General features: G+C 37.9%; 1 pseudogene across 1 annotated transcript in view; it reads left to right on the top strand.

Moving 5' to 3' along the window:
• The first annotated feature begins 14,532 nt into the window (after positions 1-14,532).
• LOC143880372 (asparagine synthetase [glutamine-hydrolyzing]-like) overlaps positions 14,533-15,115 on the top strand; it is a 50,481-nt pseudogene continuing 49,898 nt past the window's right edge. The window contains exon 1 of the transcript XR_013251667.1: positions 14,533-14,698. The product of XR_013251667.1 is annotated as an asparagine synthetase [glutamine-hydrolyzing]-like (transcript). The remainder of the gene's footprint in view (positions 14,699-15,115) is intronic.

Genomic DNA, 15,115 nt, shown 5'->3' with positions numbered 1-15,115 from the left:
GTAGCTTCCTATAGCCATCCATGATGGGAACCTTCTTTCTTGTTAGTCCCTTAGCATCAATGAGTTTTTAAAGCCGGCTGAAGGTGGAAGGTACTATAGTCCTGGTGGCCGAGGCAGGGGGCGTGGTGAACGTGGGCAGTTCAGAGGCGGTTTCCATGGTGGTAGCACAAGCACAGTAGTGGCTCCCTCTATTGAGGATCCAGGACAATTTCCCACATTGGGAAATAGAAATTCATGAATTCAGATGTGACATTTTCTTACATCTTCAGAATTTCACTCATTTCTGATTTGGAATAGTTGATGCCAGGATCCAGAAAAATAATGAGTTTTCTGTATTTGGAGAAGACATGTTTTTTTACTTCCAGTGATGTAAATTTGTGTTGCTGTTTTGTCGCACTTACTGTTTTGCTGTTTTGTTTGGTATCAATTTTGATCATGCTTTTTCCTCATGGTTTTTAATCATGCTTTTCCTTTTTTACCTGTGCTCTGCCCCCCTCATTCATTTAGTTATTGTCTAGTATCAAAGCTAATATCAAAGCTAATTATTCTGTCATTGAAGTGTTATCTGTCTTTTGGCTTCCAGTCTCTGCTTAAACTTCCAAATTTTCTTGACTTGAATGACACAACTTTCTCCAAAAAGTTGACAGTCTTTGTGTGCAAATAGAACCTTTATAGTGTTCATTTCGTATATGCAGCAGAGCTATGTGCAGTTATCCGAGTCCCACTTGGTTCAGTCACACTATGTATTACCCAGATACGAAGACGTCTGATATGGCAAGGATGCAATATAGGATCTCTGTATCCCATACATTTTTCTGTTGTTTTTGGCTGGTGATGAAATTTAGTATTTCAGATCATATTTAGGGAAGAGATCTCATGTTATTATGTCATGTCAAAAGAAGTACCTCTTTTGACGTGCAATACAGAGTAGTTCTTTGTGTGGGTAGAGGGTATTAAAATTGTAAAAGTGTAAAAGATTATGTTGGTAGTTCTTTATTTCTCATCTGGTTATGTAGGGGGAAAATGATTCTTTCTAGGGTTTCTTCCATCTTTGTTCAAAATAAAGGGTTTTTAAAAAAAAATAAAAATTTATCTATATTTACCGACGGTCAGGACCGTCGGTGATTTCAACAATAACAGTGCAGCCATATCCTATTCAACGACGTTTTCTGAGTGTCAGTCTTATCACCGACGCTCCAAAAATGTCGCTGAATAGCATATTCACCAATGGTCAGTAACCGTCGGTGTACTTCCCAACGCTCCAAAAACGACGGTAAATATACGTATCCAAAGGCCCACTTGGGATTTAACAATGGTCGTGACCGTCGGTGTAATATTATATACACCAACGGTTTCTTAAAGCGTCGGCGATTACCTTAACAACAACGTTTGATTTTTATTTATAACGACGTTCATAAACGCCGGTATAAATGGTATCACCGACGTTTTTAAATAAACGTCGGTATATACATTTAGGGACGGTAGCATCAGTGACGTTCACTAAAAGTGTCGGTGTAAGTTACACCGACATTCATCGGTATATACACCGACGGTCATGACCGTCGGTGAATTTCCTTTTTCTTGTAGTGACTAGAGCAGAACTCTAGGTGTTCCGACAACAGTCGAAATTAGATTAACTAATCACATTAGGGTTATCTCATTTACTTTATGTGAGCATTAATCCTTTAGTCCCTTACAGACAATATATAACCTTTTGGCAAATTTCCAAAGATCCATACATAAATAATATTGGTACTTTCTAAATTTGCCCACCATATAGGTTATACACAGATAGGTGCAGATTTAAACATTCAATAGACCCTAATTGCGGAACTATTAGGGAACTTCTTTATCTGCTCCTATAATGAATCGATCCTGGGACCTTGGAACTGACTGAATATATCACCCTTAACTATAGGAACACTACAAATGGAGTAATTTATCCATGTTCAATACTTAGGACTTTACCAAAATAGGCTTTCTACAATCTCAGCAATCCTCGAGTCCCAACTAGGTGAATCTAAACTCTTATTACGTAGGATGCTTCACCTGAATTCTTTTGTATGAATATCATTGAACATGGCTAAGTACTACTAGCAAGTAGTATACCATCAACACATAACACGAGGAAAATAATATTACTCCTCTGACCTTAAGATATATCCATTATCCTGTGACAATTCCTTAAAACTTAACATAGAGAGTACTTGATGAAACTTTATGTACAATTGTCGGGAAGTCTGCTCTAAACCTTAAGCAGAATCTCTAAGTCTACAGACTATGTGCCTCTTTCCATAGCCTCAAGGATTGTTCGGTAGTCGTCACCACCAAAACATATATAATGTGGGTTATTAACTTATATGTGTCTTTTAATGTTCCAATGAGCATTGGTACCACCTTCTCTTGGATCACCAGTACCGGTACTACAATCTGGTTCTCCTTAAGGGTGATTTTACTAAAGACACTACACTCCCACTAAGGTCACCATCCTTTAGAAGTCTTGGCACATTTAATCCTGACAATATACGTACTATGGGTCAATCAACAGAACCTAAAACCCTTAAATACTTTAAGATAATCTATGAAATTGCAACTTATTTTTATAGAGCTTAATCACTATATTCGTGGGTTATAAACTTTTGCCTCATGTAAACAACCCAAAGTTGCATGTTTCCCAATTTCAGCTTCCTTATGACCCATAAATCTTAAAGGATCTTAGGTACAGCCTTACTTGGATCACAAAATACATGGGTGTTTTAAGAGTTTTAACCCACAATCTTAAGCAACAGAGAGTTACATAAATGACCCTTGTTGTTTTGATCGTTTATGTCAAGTTAATTCTCGACTCTTACCTTATAGATCACAAACAAAGATAGGGCCTCATACTTCTGATTAGAGAGACACATTTAAATATGGCTAGAAAATTTAACCAAAAGGGTAACACCTTCTGCCACCAACTGTCAGAGTCCAAAGATCCAAGATGTCATTGTGAATGACCTTTAGTAGATCAATACTCTTGGTGACACCCTAAACCGATTAATCTTTGTATATTTCTCCTTCAATGTACCCCGTATCATTGTTTAAATCGGTAAAATCAAGTGAATCTAGAATTCTTCTTTTACCCAACTATCCTCAGATATGTGATTAAAAAACTTAAGCCACTGATTGGATAAATTCTTGTTCACGCGATTTCATTTATTTCTAACAATACCGATTATCTCATTCTAATGCAAGGTAGGCCAAGTCTGGCCTTGAGAGAAGTGCAATCCAAGTCAATAAGGATTGCCCTGAAGAGAACCAAAATCACTAAATGGGAAATGGAAAACTAGAGAGAATCCATTATACTTCCAGACCTTGATTCATAGCCAAAGGAATCAAGTTTTTCTAGAATAAGGTTTCTAGTTCATATGAAACCAAAATTTCAGAAAGAGTGGCGAGTAATAATGGATTCAACAGCCACCTTTATTCTATTTCCCGATATAATGGTATACTCTCCTCTACTAAGCACCTAACTCGCACCAAGACCTCACATAGAATTTTAAATGTGAATAGTAATGCCTTAATCTATTCACAAATCTTTTTCCGGAGTACTTACGAAATAGAAATCATAATATACAAAGATATGGTATTAATTCCAGGCCATATCGAACTTAAGGGATCCATACTTTATGTGTCATTTATTATTCAAGATAATGGCACTTGATACCAAGTTCACTCTCTTTAATTGATAATGCTAAGACTAGTCTATATCTTCAGGACTCTAATGTTGCCATTTAAAATAACCAAAAGGTGTGTCGAAAGTGAGCACAACCAAGGTTCTGAATCTAAAGCCTTTCAAAGTGTGCTCAAAACTACAACTTTGATGAATAGACTTTAAGGTTATCAAAACACATCATAAGGGTATTTGCAAGTGCTTCCAATGATCCTCTAAAATATTCACTAACTACATTCAAGAAGTCCTTTGCATTTTCGAGTCTTAAAAATATCTCGAATTGAATAAAAAAAACGGAGGTCTACCATTACTACTAGAGTGATACTAACATTGAACTCCCACTATTCATAAGCATCTTTTAGATGTGGGTTTAGTGAGCCTGTCATTCAATGATACATAGTCTAGCCTTTTGTAGTCTTGAATTGTGCAGATCTATTCCATCACTTGCTAAGGTTTCTGACCCATTAAATTACTCAACATAATCGGTATCTAGAAAAGACACTAAGATACCAACAACTTCAATGTCACAGACATAGACTTGCAGTTCAAAACATGCTCACTTCTTATAACACCTATTCAGTCCACAAATGGACTTTAATTAACTCAATCTACGATTTTAATCAATCCAACTGAAAAGAATGACTAAAATGTATAAAATCATGATAATACATAAGTGTGCTTCTAATTAGATACCATATGTGCCATCATGAGCAGTCCGTTGGGCCGTGTCATGATGCAGAATTGGTTTCTACTTTAGAAAACACAATACCATGATTATGAAGAGACACCGGTGTATCACCGTGGGTTGTCCGTTGGGCCATGCCACGGCACACAATTGGTTCTCACATACAATACTTAGTCAATCTATCTTAAGGGAAAATTAGTTAGATTGCCCATAATCACAAAAATGTGACCCCGACGAAACATCAGACGTGTCATTGTGGGTCGTCCGTTGGGTCGTGCCACAACACACAAACAATTTTCAATTCAGGAAATCACAATACTGTGATTCTGGCGAGACACCAGGCGTGTCACCGTGGGCCGTCCGTTGGGCCGTGCCATAGCACACAATTGGCTCTCCCATGAGACCAACTAGGGCCAGATAACCTTATACTTGAGGCGCACATCACCGTTGGGCAGAAGCATAACCCCAAACTAGGTTACCCAGGCCTAGCCCTCTCACACCGCCTATTTGTGCAAAACAACAGTCATCCGTTGGGCTAAGTGTTGCTCTTGGACAAATAGTCGCAATTGAAAGTGGTTCATAGTCCATAAATGTGTCATTGTATGCGACACGGTTCTTAAAATTAACCACTTAACTTTAAGCGATTTTGTTTCCCAGTCGGAATCACAGTTCTTTGTTCATTCATTTAGTGACCAATCATAACAAGATATAGTTCAATTTCAACTAAAAATAATGAACAACGTAATAAACTTGTGTATACAAAAACAACTTTCAAGTTCTATGATCAAACATAATTCAATGTTTTAGGTTTTGAAAATAAACACTATCAGTTTATTATAACCATAAGCTTGGGTTTTAAGCACTAATGTGCATTCAAGTTAAAAGTTTAGTCCCATATATGATTTCAACTAATCATTTTAACCCTTAAGTTATATGCAAAACATAAAGCATATAAACAACATATAGGGGTTCTTAAGTTAAGAATTAGAAACCAAAGGTGTTCATTGACTGAGTTTTAATCATTAAACAACATCAAAACTTTACATAACTGGGTTTCCATAGCATTTAGTTAATTCTTTAAGAGTTTGAAATCAAAATTAAACTCAAGGCCCACTTTAAAAAACCCAAAAGTTATAAAATTACACTGAAATTTTAAAATCCAGACTCCGAACACCAAAATAGACCTTGGAAACGGGTTCAGAATGGTCTAAAACCATAGGAATGGTCTAACCCAAGTCCAAAACCCCAAAATATTTGACTTAAAATCAAACTTACAAAACCAAAAGTCTTGATTTTACACTGTAACTATATCATACAGTGCTTAAATACCAAAAATGACCTCAAAAATAAGTCCAGAACGGTCTGTAACCTTAGGAACCAATCTAATCCGAGCCCAAAACTCCAAAACTTTTGACTTAAAACCAAATTTATAAAGTCAAAAGTGTTAAAAATACACTATAAGTGTATTATACAGTGCTCAAATGGCAAAATGGTTTCAAAGGGTTGCAAAACGTTCGGAACCAGTTTTACTTGGGCTAAAACCCTAAAATATTTGACTCAAAAACCAACTTGAAAAATCAAAAGTTTTTGAATTTACACTATACCTATATGATACAGATACCAAATGCCAAAACTGACCCAAAAAATGGATTTATAATGGTGCAAAACCTCCAGAACCGCTATAATCTGGCAAAAAATCTCATAAAAATTGGCCAAACCGGGTCAAACACAGATTTGGGCCGTTTAGGCCTATGGGCCGGTTCAGGTCAGGTTGGGCCAAGCAGTCTGGTGGGCTAAGAGGGTCTACTGGGCCCTTTTTAATTGAAAAGCCCGTCGCAGATCCTTGATGGGCCCGCACGGCCCGGTTCGGCCCGCCAAGCCCGACACTATTCATCGTCTTCTTCATTAAAATGTGAAAATTCCAGCAAAATCCGAAAAAACACTCAAAGTTCGATTTATTATTGCGGTTCGTTTGAAGTCCGATTGAGGTGGGCCTATTTGGGCTAGAGCCCACTAACCTATTAAAACCCTAATGTATCTAATATATATAGGGGCTGGAGGCAACAAACTTGGTATTCCAAACTAGTTACCTTGTGTGTAATGCTTCAAGCAACCTCTTGCTTGACCTAATTCCTCGAACAACTACTGGCTTGGTACTGGTCATATGTGAGCCAACCAGTCAGTCTTCCGGTTCTTCCGATCCTATTAGTCAGTCAGTCCTGTCAACGAGTAGGAAGGTCAGCTAACTGAGCCCGAGGTGAGAGCCCGGAAAGCGAAGCGCTTAGTTCCTTAAGAGTCACCCCGGGAATTCAATTAAAGGAGAGTCAGCAACTCGCTAGAAGAAAGATTTGATCTTGTCCTGACCATTTCGTTTTAGGAGATCGAACCAACCACGGAACTAGTACCAAATACATGGATTTTAAAATCCAGGTTTTTAGTTTGAAAACAGTGTAAAAGAGGGTCATGATCAAGCTGATGGTATGTTGTCCTTATAGCGTTTCTTGGATTTTAAGTAAGAAATTTAGGTGTTAAAAATCTCTCCTGCATCCTAAGATTTCTAAAACCTGGAAATATAAGAGGATCTGCAACTCTCTTGTTGACGGAAAGAAGGGCGAGAAGTAAAAAAACGAGTAAAAAATGAAGGCTGGTCCGCTTCTTCTCGTCTCTTAGCTACAATGAAGAAATCCCGGATTCCGCGTATCGAAAAGGCCCTTAATATTTTCCCGAAATTTCAGCCAAAATTTTGTAGGAGATAAAATAGGCGTTTTATTTTATTTCGTTGGATTTAAGTCGAAATGATGAGGACCAACCATGATGGGGAGAACCCATTTATTCGGTCCCTTAACCGGTATTACCATTTGTCTCGCTAGCCTGACTCTAAAAATATTTATGAAAATAATGTTTGAAATTTGAAAAAAAAACAGTATTTAAACGTGGTGTATAAATGTAGACTAAAAAGTTAGTGGCATTTGCTATTGTCCATCGCAAAAGGTGTTTGGCGGGAACATCAATTTTGGCTCAGGCTGCTCGCTCGAGCTCGGCTCGAATCCTTAACGAGCCGAGCCGGCTGGCCAGGCTCGTTAAGCTTAACGGGCCGAGCCCGAGTTAGGCTCGGTTCGGCTCAGCTCGTTAAGAATTATATATATATATATATATATATATATATATATATATATATATATATATATATATATATATATATATATATATATATATATATATATATATATATACACACACACTAAAAGGGTTGTCCAAGGAGTGAAAGGGGGAGGCAAAATATGTCACTTCTTTTTTGGAACCCCATTTGTTACTTGGACCACCCCCCATAGTGTAAAAAGAGTAGTCAAATTACACTAGATAGGGCTGTCCAGGGAAGATGAGGTGTGTTAATTTAATTTAACCCGAGCTCGATAAGGCTCGCGAGCCTGGCTGAGCCTGACCGAGCCGAGCCGAGCCGAGCCCGAGCCGAGCCCGAGCCTAGTTCGAGCCCGAGCCGAGCTTTTGAGCTTAACGAGCCGAGCCGAGCCTGGCCAAGCTCGCCTCGGCTCGGCTCTTTTACACCCCTAGTCACTTTCCAACAGATTTTGTCAATATTCACGACGTGGCTGCTCTCTCATGCAACAGATGTTCTGCGAAAAGCCGTTTCGGATGGACCCTAGCAAGCCCAAAGTGGATAGTAGTTAATAAGTATTCCTCCACCTTTTCCACTTGCTTTTATAGTTCCCGTCTTTTTGCAAGTAGTGGGACCCACCATTTTACGCCCATGAGCAGGCCCACCATCTTCACCCAAGTTCATGCGTAGGATGGCCTGATGGGTCTCACCATTTTACACTATGTTTTGATAGAGTGGGTCCCACCAACTCCACGCATAGGTTGCGTGGAGTGGGGTCAAATTTTACCCCATGTTTTGATAGGATGGGTCCCAAAATCAGTGAAAAGGCATAGATTTAAGAAAGGATACTTTTATCATTTCCCAAATTAAATGAAGGTTTTTATTTGGAGAAATTATATGAATTAAAGGAAGGTTTTTATTTGGAAAAATTATATGATGCCCGACCGTCAAAATGTAAAGAGTGGAAGGAGACAAAACCTGGCTGCCTTGGTTTTTGAACCAAGGACAAGTAAAAAACGGTGCTTTCCCTTGGATTAAAAATCAAGGGAGAGAGGGTTTGTCTCTCTCCGCCCTTTATTTTGACGGTCGGGCATCATATAATTTCTCTTTTATTTGATCGAGGAGCTTTTTGTCTTATCAAGTACAAGGATATTTTCTACATTTTATAATTAAAAAAGGAATTTGATAGGTACCATCCCAGAAGGCATTTCAAGGACCAGCTGTTGCATGTAAGAGCAGCCACACAGGCTCAGATTTTGTCTTATTCATTTGTTCATCTAAGGTGGCTGCTCTCTCATGCAACAGCCTGTCTACGGCGAGGCGACGGTCCCTAGCAAATCCCATTAAAAAAATTAGCATGGGTAGTTTGGTGACAAATTGATGCGAAGGTTGGAGTTGCAAAATTCACTCAATTGTGATGACTCCATTTGAATAGAAGACTGTTTTTGCAAATAAGGCAAAGTAGGAGACTTCTTTTTCAAAATAAACCATAAAGTAACTCCAACCAAAGTTGCATCAAAATAGAGGCTTTCAAGAAAGCCATGACTGAGACAGCATTCGGGCATTAGAAAGAGATGCCTCTGGCGTTCACATATTTTCAATGGTCATGGCGTACAAGTTTTGGCAATGGAGAAAGGAGCCATAGAATAATAAGTCATTCTCTCTGTGTTTCCTTTTATAACTGTGAAGAAATATTCCTACGGGGTTTATTCCAGGGGCCCACAACAGCACATCTTCTCTCAGAGATGAGTCCTCTAAGCAATTGGTCCGGATAGATCACGGTGGGGCCCATGTATAATGACTACTATCTTTCTCTTTCTGGTTGATCAGATGAGCAAAGAATCTTTTCAAACGAACCTCTTGCCTGGCCATATGTTTTGATCGATTGGAACCCTTGATCGGATGGGCCATCACAAGATGTCACAATGGACCCGTGTAAATAATCAATGGGTTGGAATCATCTCAAAAGTAGAACTTTTTCATCACTAGTGATCGAGGGGCAAAATTCATTCGAAGAGGTTGGGGTAGATGCAATGGGATGAAGTGTCGTTCAAAATTGTGAGAGAGTCAGGCTCAAAATGACTTTCCTGGAAATTGCCTAGAAAATCCCATATTAGGAAGTATTCCAAAATATTCTCAATGTATGACCTCCCATATCGGTGTTACTCGTATTTCAACCTGATAAATCCCTCGGATACGGATATTTAAAACCATGAGTAGATCCACTACTCACTACAAGAAAAAGGACATTCACCGACGGTAACTGGTAATCCAAATTAGCGACATTTTCTAAATGTCGGTAACTGGCAATCCAAATTAGCGACGTTTTACTTAGCAAACGTTGGTGATTAATCCGTTTTAGTGACGTTCACGGAACGTTGGTAAATACCCAAGGCATATTTTTTTGGGCGGGGCGCGGGAATAATTCTTCACTGTCGCTCCATGTACGAACGTCGGTGCATATAGCCTATTAGCGACGTTTTTCTAAAAAGCTGGAAGAAGAACGTTGGTAATAGTCCTTTCCCTTGTAGTGACTTGACCAACCTACATCTATTTGTTTGCATTTTGTATCTTCTAGACTTAAAATGTCAAGTATTTCGGTGGTTCAAATATTAAATAGGGAACAAAACGAAAAAACAAATGGTTTGCATATAATAATTTGAGGATCATCGTTGTACCGCGTTCTTTTTATATCAACACTCCTTTTCTCATTATCTAATGTAATTCTCAGCAAGCTATCATCATCCAACAAGAGAAGTTTAAAATATATCAAAACTAGCGGGCATGTGACAACTATCTTTAGAATATCTATTTCCACTATTACAAACATTATTAGCCTTCAATGTCCTTACCGTTCTTACACAGTAGACATATCTTTAATTGCTCGGAAGAAATCTTTCTTCCACTCATAATCTTTACTTTTTTCGTGTCTAACCTTTTCCTATCTTTGTGCGTCATTTCTCTCTTCTTGAGAAGGGTTTTATAAGGGAGAGAAATTATATGATGACTGGGCGTACAAACACGTCCCTTGATATTTGATTCATCAGCTGCTTCTTAAAAAGTGAGCTGCTGTTGGATCAAATATCAAGGATGGGATGATGAATACGTGTTTGTACGCCATTTCATCATATAATTTCTCATATAAGGGATTGAGCCTAGCTTAGTTGGTTTGGCCATAGTTTGAAAAATTCGAGTTCGTATGGTATTGGTAACAAAAACGTAGTATAGAAACAAAAACACAAAAAATTGGGTTTAAAATTTTATTCATTTACAAAATATAGAGAGGTGCAAAGTTGGCAAACCAGTTTTAATTATAAATAAAAGGCATTTTAAATGTGTTTTAAACGTTTTCCTAAACCATGTTTTTTTTTTCAGAGTTTAAGAGGACATTTGCTAACTATGGTTTGACATTGAGGTTGCTTGTTCATTACTCGTGTTCTTTCTAGAAAAGAAGAGAAAATGAAATAGGGAGGGCATTGTTATTTTGTGGATTATTGAGCTTGCACCATGCATTGTTGGATCAAATATTGGTAATTTATTTGATTGTATTGACATATGATGTGACGTGCCTTGAGTTATAGTCGCTGTCGTTTAAGGGTGTGTTTGGCTAATTTGTTTTACAAACGTTTCTCCTATTTTTCTTGATTTTTAAAATTATAAATCAGGAATAACATGTTCGTTCAGAAATTGATTTTGTTGTTTTTCCATCTCTGGAAGCACCAAAAAAAGAAACAAAAAGTCATTTTCATAATGGAACATAATTCACGAGGTGGAATAGTTATTTCAATTATTACAAAATTATTAGCCGGTGGAATTTATTTGAAAGAAGGGAAATAAAATCTCTCCCCCTCGGTTAATTCGTTAAGTTTTAAAGGCAAAGAGAAAAGCTAAAGGGGGTGAATTTATTCTCAAGCAGTGAACCATTCTCACGGAAACAGTGGGTGGGTGCGTGCGTGGGTGTTGTTGTTGGGGTGGGGTTATCATTTCCCCGAAAGAATTCTTTCTTCCATTCGTAATCTTTACAACTTTTTTGGGAGATGATAAATATGCCCCCTCTCCAGAGAAATGCGCCCTCTATTCAAAATCCTTTCAAAAGAGCGCATTTATCCAAAGAGGGGGGCGCATTTATCATCTCCCTTTTCTATTTTCTGTGTCATTTCTTATACTTTTTCTATTTTTGTGTCATTTGTCTCTTCTAGAGAAGAGGGCGAGCCTTGGCGCAACGGTAAGGTTGCTCCATTGTGACCTGGTGGTCACAGGTTTGATTCACGGAAACAGTCTCTTTACAAAGCAGGGGTAAAACTGTGTACATGTAGCCCTCCCAGACCCCACAATGGCGGGAGCCTCGTGCACAGGGCCTCCATTTTCTCTCTTCTAGAGAAGGGGTATATAAGGGATTGAGCATCTAGCTTAGTTGGTTTGACACCATTAGGCATCATGTTCAATCCCCTCATACTTAAGAGGAAAAGAAGAAGAAAAAGTAAAAGAGAGGGTTTTTTATTTTGTACATTGAGATTGCACCCTGAATCGTTGGATCAAATTAACATTAAAAAAAAAAAAACAATATTTTATCTCATACAAAATTTCGGCCGAAATTACCAAAATTTTGGTAATTTAGGCTGAAATTTCTGGAGAATATTAAATAATGAATAAAATCCAGATTATTTGATGAAATTCCTTACATTTCGGACCGAAATTTCGGATTTCGGTTGAGATTTAAAACCATGGATGTGATGTGGGCTGAGATATATTCGCTGCTTGGCTATTTTTTTCATATACGTTTCTTGATGATTTATATGGTGCCCGGCTGTAAAGTCAAGTGTGGGAGGAACCACCTTTGATATTTGATCCAACAGCAGACCACTTTTTAAGGATTTGTTGTGTCAAATATCAAGCGTGGTACTTTTATTGTACAACCTACACTTGACTTCATGGTTGGGAACCGTATAATTTCTCACAATTCTTCTACTTTAATTTCTTGTTTTTAAAATTATAAATAAGGAAAAGCATGTTTGTTCAAAAATTAATTTTGTTGATTTTTAATATCCGTAAGCACCGAAAAAGAAACAAAAAGAGTCGTTTTCACAATAGAACCAAAATCGCGTGTAATCCAACCATGTAAGAATGAGGTGGATCATTTAGCAAGGAATGGGGACTCAGTCATAAGGTATAATCCAACCATCTCATCAATTAAGTCTGTGGAGATTTGCGGACTTTATTGATGAGATTCATGATCATGTGGATGGCCACCCTGTTCGTTTCGAGCACGTCCGCCATTCCGCTAATAGTGAGGCAGATCGTTAGCAAGCGATGGGGTTAACTGAACATCGTTGGAGATTTTTTATTTTCCTCCTCCTTGATTTTTTCTTTTCTTTTCCTTGTATTATCTCTTTTTTGTTGTACTCATCACCATTTCGAAATATATCTATCACCATTTCGAAAAAAAAATATGCTAGGTGTAATTTTTCAAGACTCTCATGCATCTGTCTCTTCTATCCTTTAAAAAAAAAAAAAAAACCCTTTAAAAAAAAAACCCTCATATCTCTCTCTCTCTCTCTCTCTCACACACACACACACACACACCTAGGAAAACTAAATAAAAAAACCCTACACAAATAAAAAAAAATGTACCAAAATACTACGTCCTCATTAGAAATGACCAAAACATTAAAATAACCAAAACACCCATATTTCATAAAAATAGTCAAAAGTCTCTTATCTCTTAGAAAATGACCAAAATGCCTTATCTCATAGAAAATTGACTTAAAAAACCCCTACCTGATGGAAAGTGTCCAAAATACCTCAGAGAGTTTGTTTATCCTGTAAATTTGACATAGTACGAAAAAAAAATCAATTAAAAAGGATGATTATCGTTACAACAATGGACACACTGCCTTTGATCTATCAATTTATCATCCATCACAGGTTAGCTTATTGCCCATAGCAGATCCTCCTGATTTTAGCCACTTGATCAATGGTGATGGAAATTATATCCACTTAAGATTTATCCATGCCATTGATTCCTTGCATGCTTCAATCCTGAACGTATGATCTCCATTCAGCATGTGACATGCGAAGAGTCGGTCGTCAATAGGACCCATCATATCAACTATACCAAATTTTGTTAATCCAGATTATATATGTTGCTAATCAATCACTTCCTGGAACAAAGGGTCGCTTACAAATTAATCTAGCCTCCATAATTAGAGGAATGATAGAATGAACGGTGCTTTTGCAAAAATCAGCTTCAAGAGCGCTTACTTATTGATTTTTGCAAAGTCAACACGGTTTCCACTTTTTTCACTCCACAATTTGCAGAAATTAACCAACAAGGGCACCCTTGAAGCTGATTTTTGCAAGGGCGCCCTTCATTCTATCATTTCTCCCATATTTAATATAAAATGGAAAAAAAAATAATGTGGCACATAATATGGTGTGAACAAGGTTTTTTGCTTAATGGATAATATTGATTATTGGCCATGGAGCCTGTGGGCCCCAATTATGGAGAATTTTTCTAACCATTTGAGTTGAGAAATGGTATGTAGAATTTATAAAGAATGTCACTTTTACTATTAGCAGTTTAGCACTAGTCTCCCTTTGGCTTAGTCGTCAGATGTGACCACAGTGATATTTTTTCAATAGAAACCCATCCACGATGAGTAAACAAACATGGACGGTTCAGATTAAAGAACTCACCATGTACCATAAATTTGGATGGCAGAGATTTTTCGCAGTCTAAAGAATTGACTGGCATGACGAATATCCTGACTGTGCCTATCGTCGACATGTGTACGGTTGAAAAACGAGCACTCGTCTTTCTTCATTGGCTAAGATGGTCGTTGCTGAGTCAGCTTCTGGTACAGAAATGGATAAACGTCGCCAAAATCTTAGGAAAATGAAAAGTACGTGTAGACACGTGGCACAATAAGGTTAGCCTCTGTGGGTCCCATTTCTTGGAAGTAGCTCGTTCGGTGAAGATTCCTCGCACTCGTCTCTGCGCGCAATGCAACGGGGCCGCTTCAAATCTCTCTCTCTACAATTCTCTCTATAAATACTCGTTCGTTCTTTTGTTATTCTGTGTTTTTTGAGAGAGAATTAGAGTCGTCATGTGTGGAATACTAGCAGTTCTAGGTTGCTCGGACGATTCTCGGTCGAAACGCGTCCGAGTTCTCGAGCTTTCTCGCAGGCAATCTCTCTTCTTCTACTTGTTTTTTAATGGATTATCTTCTCTAAAAGCTTGAGAAATGTTTGTTTCCTTCTTTAGTAATGAATGTTCTTTTGTAAAATCTTGAGCTTTCACTTTTGTTTGATTGTGTTTTCCACGTCTTTTCACCCCACTTTTGTTCCCTGGGGTTAGTTTGTTTGGTGGGTCAGGGTTGAACCTGTGACTTTTCATTTCGATGATTAGTTGGAATTTCTTTAGGAAAATGATATGAGCATGACCACCTTTTGCTATATGCGCGGTTCTAGCTTGTCTTTTCTATTTTAACGGGCGTGTGAGAGTGTTTTTGGGAACTGTAATAAGCTTTTAATAGCTCTTTAAATACTAAGAGACAATTGGCTAGGTTAGTGCAAATATCAAAACATGGTCGTGTTGAGATCA

Source organism: Tasmannia lanceolata, unplaced genomic scaffold (assembly GCF_043159265.1).
Source record: "Tasmannia lanceolata isolate RefF3 unplaced genomic scaffold, GAP_Taslan_0.1 ptg000006l, whole genome shotgun sequence".
Classification (NCBI taxonomy): Eukaryota; Viridiplantae; Streptophyta; class Magnoliopsida; order Canellales; family Winteraceae; genus Tasmannia; species Tasmannia lanceolata.
Note: the sequence above shows the minus strand (reverse complement) of the source record. Positions and strands in the feature narration are given on the sequence as shown.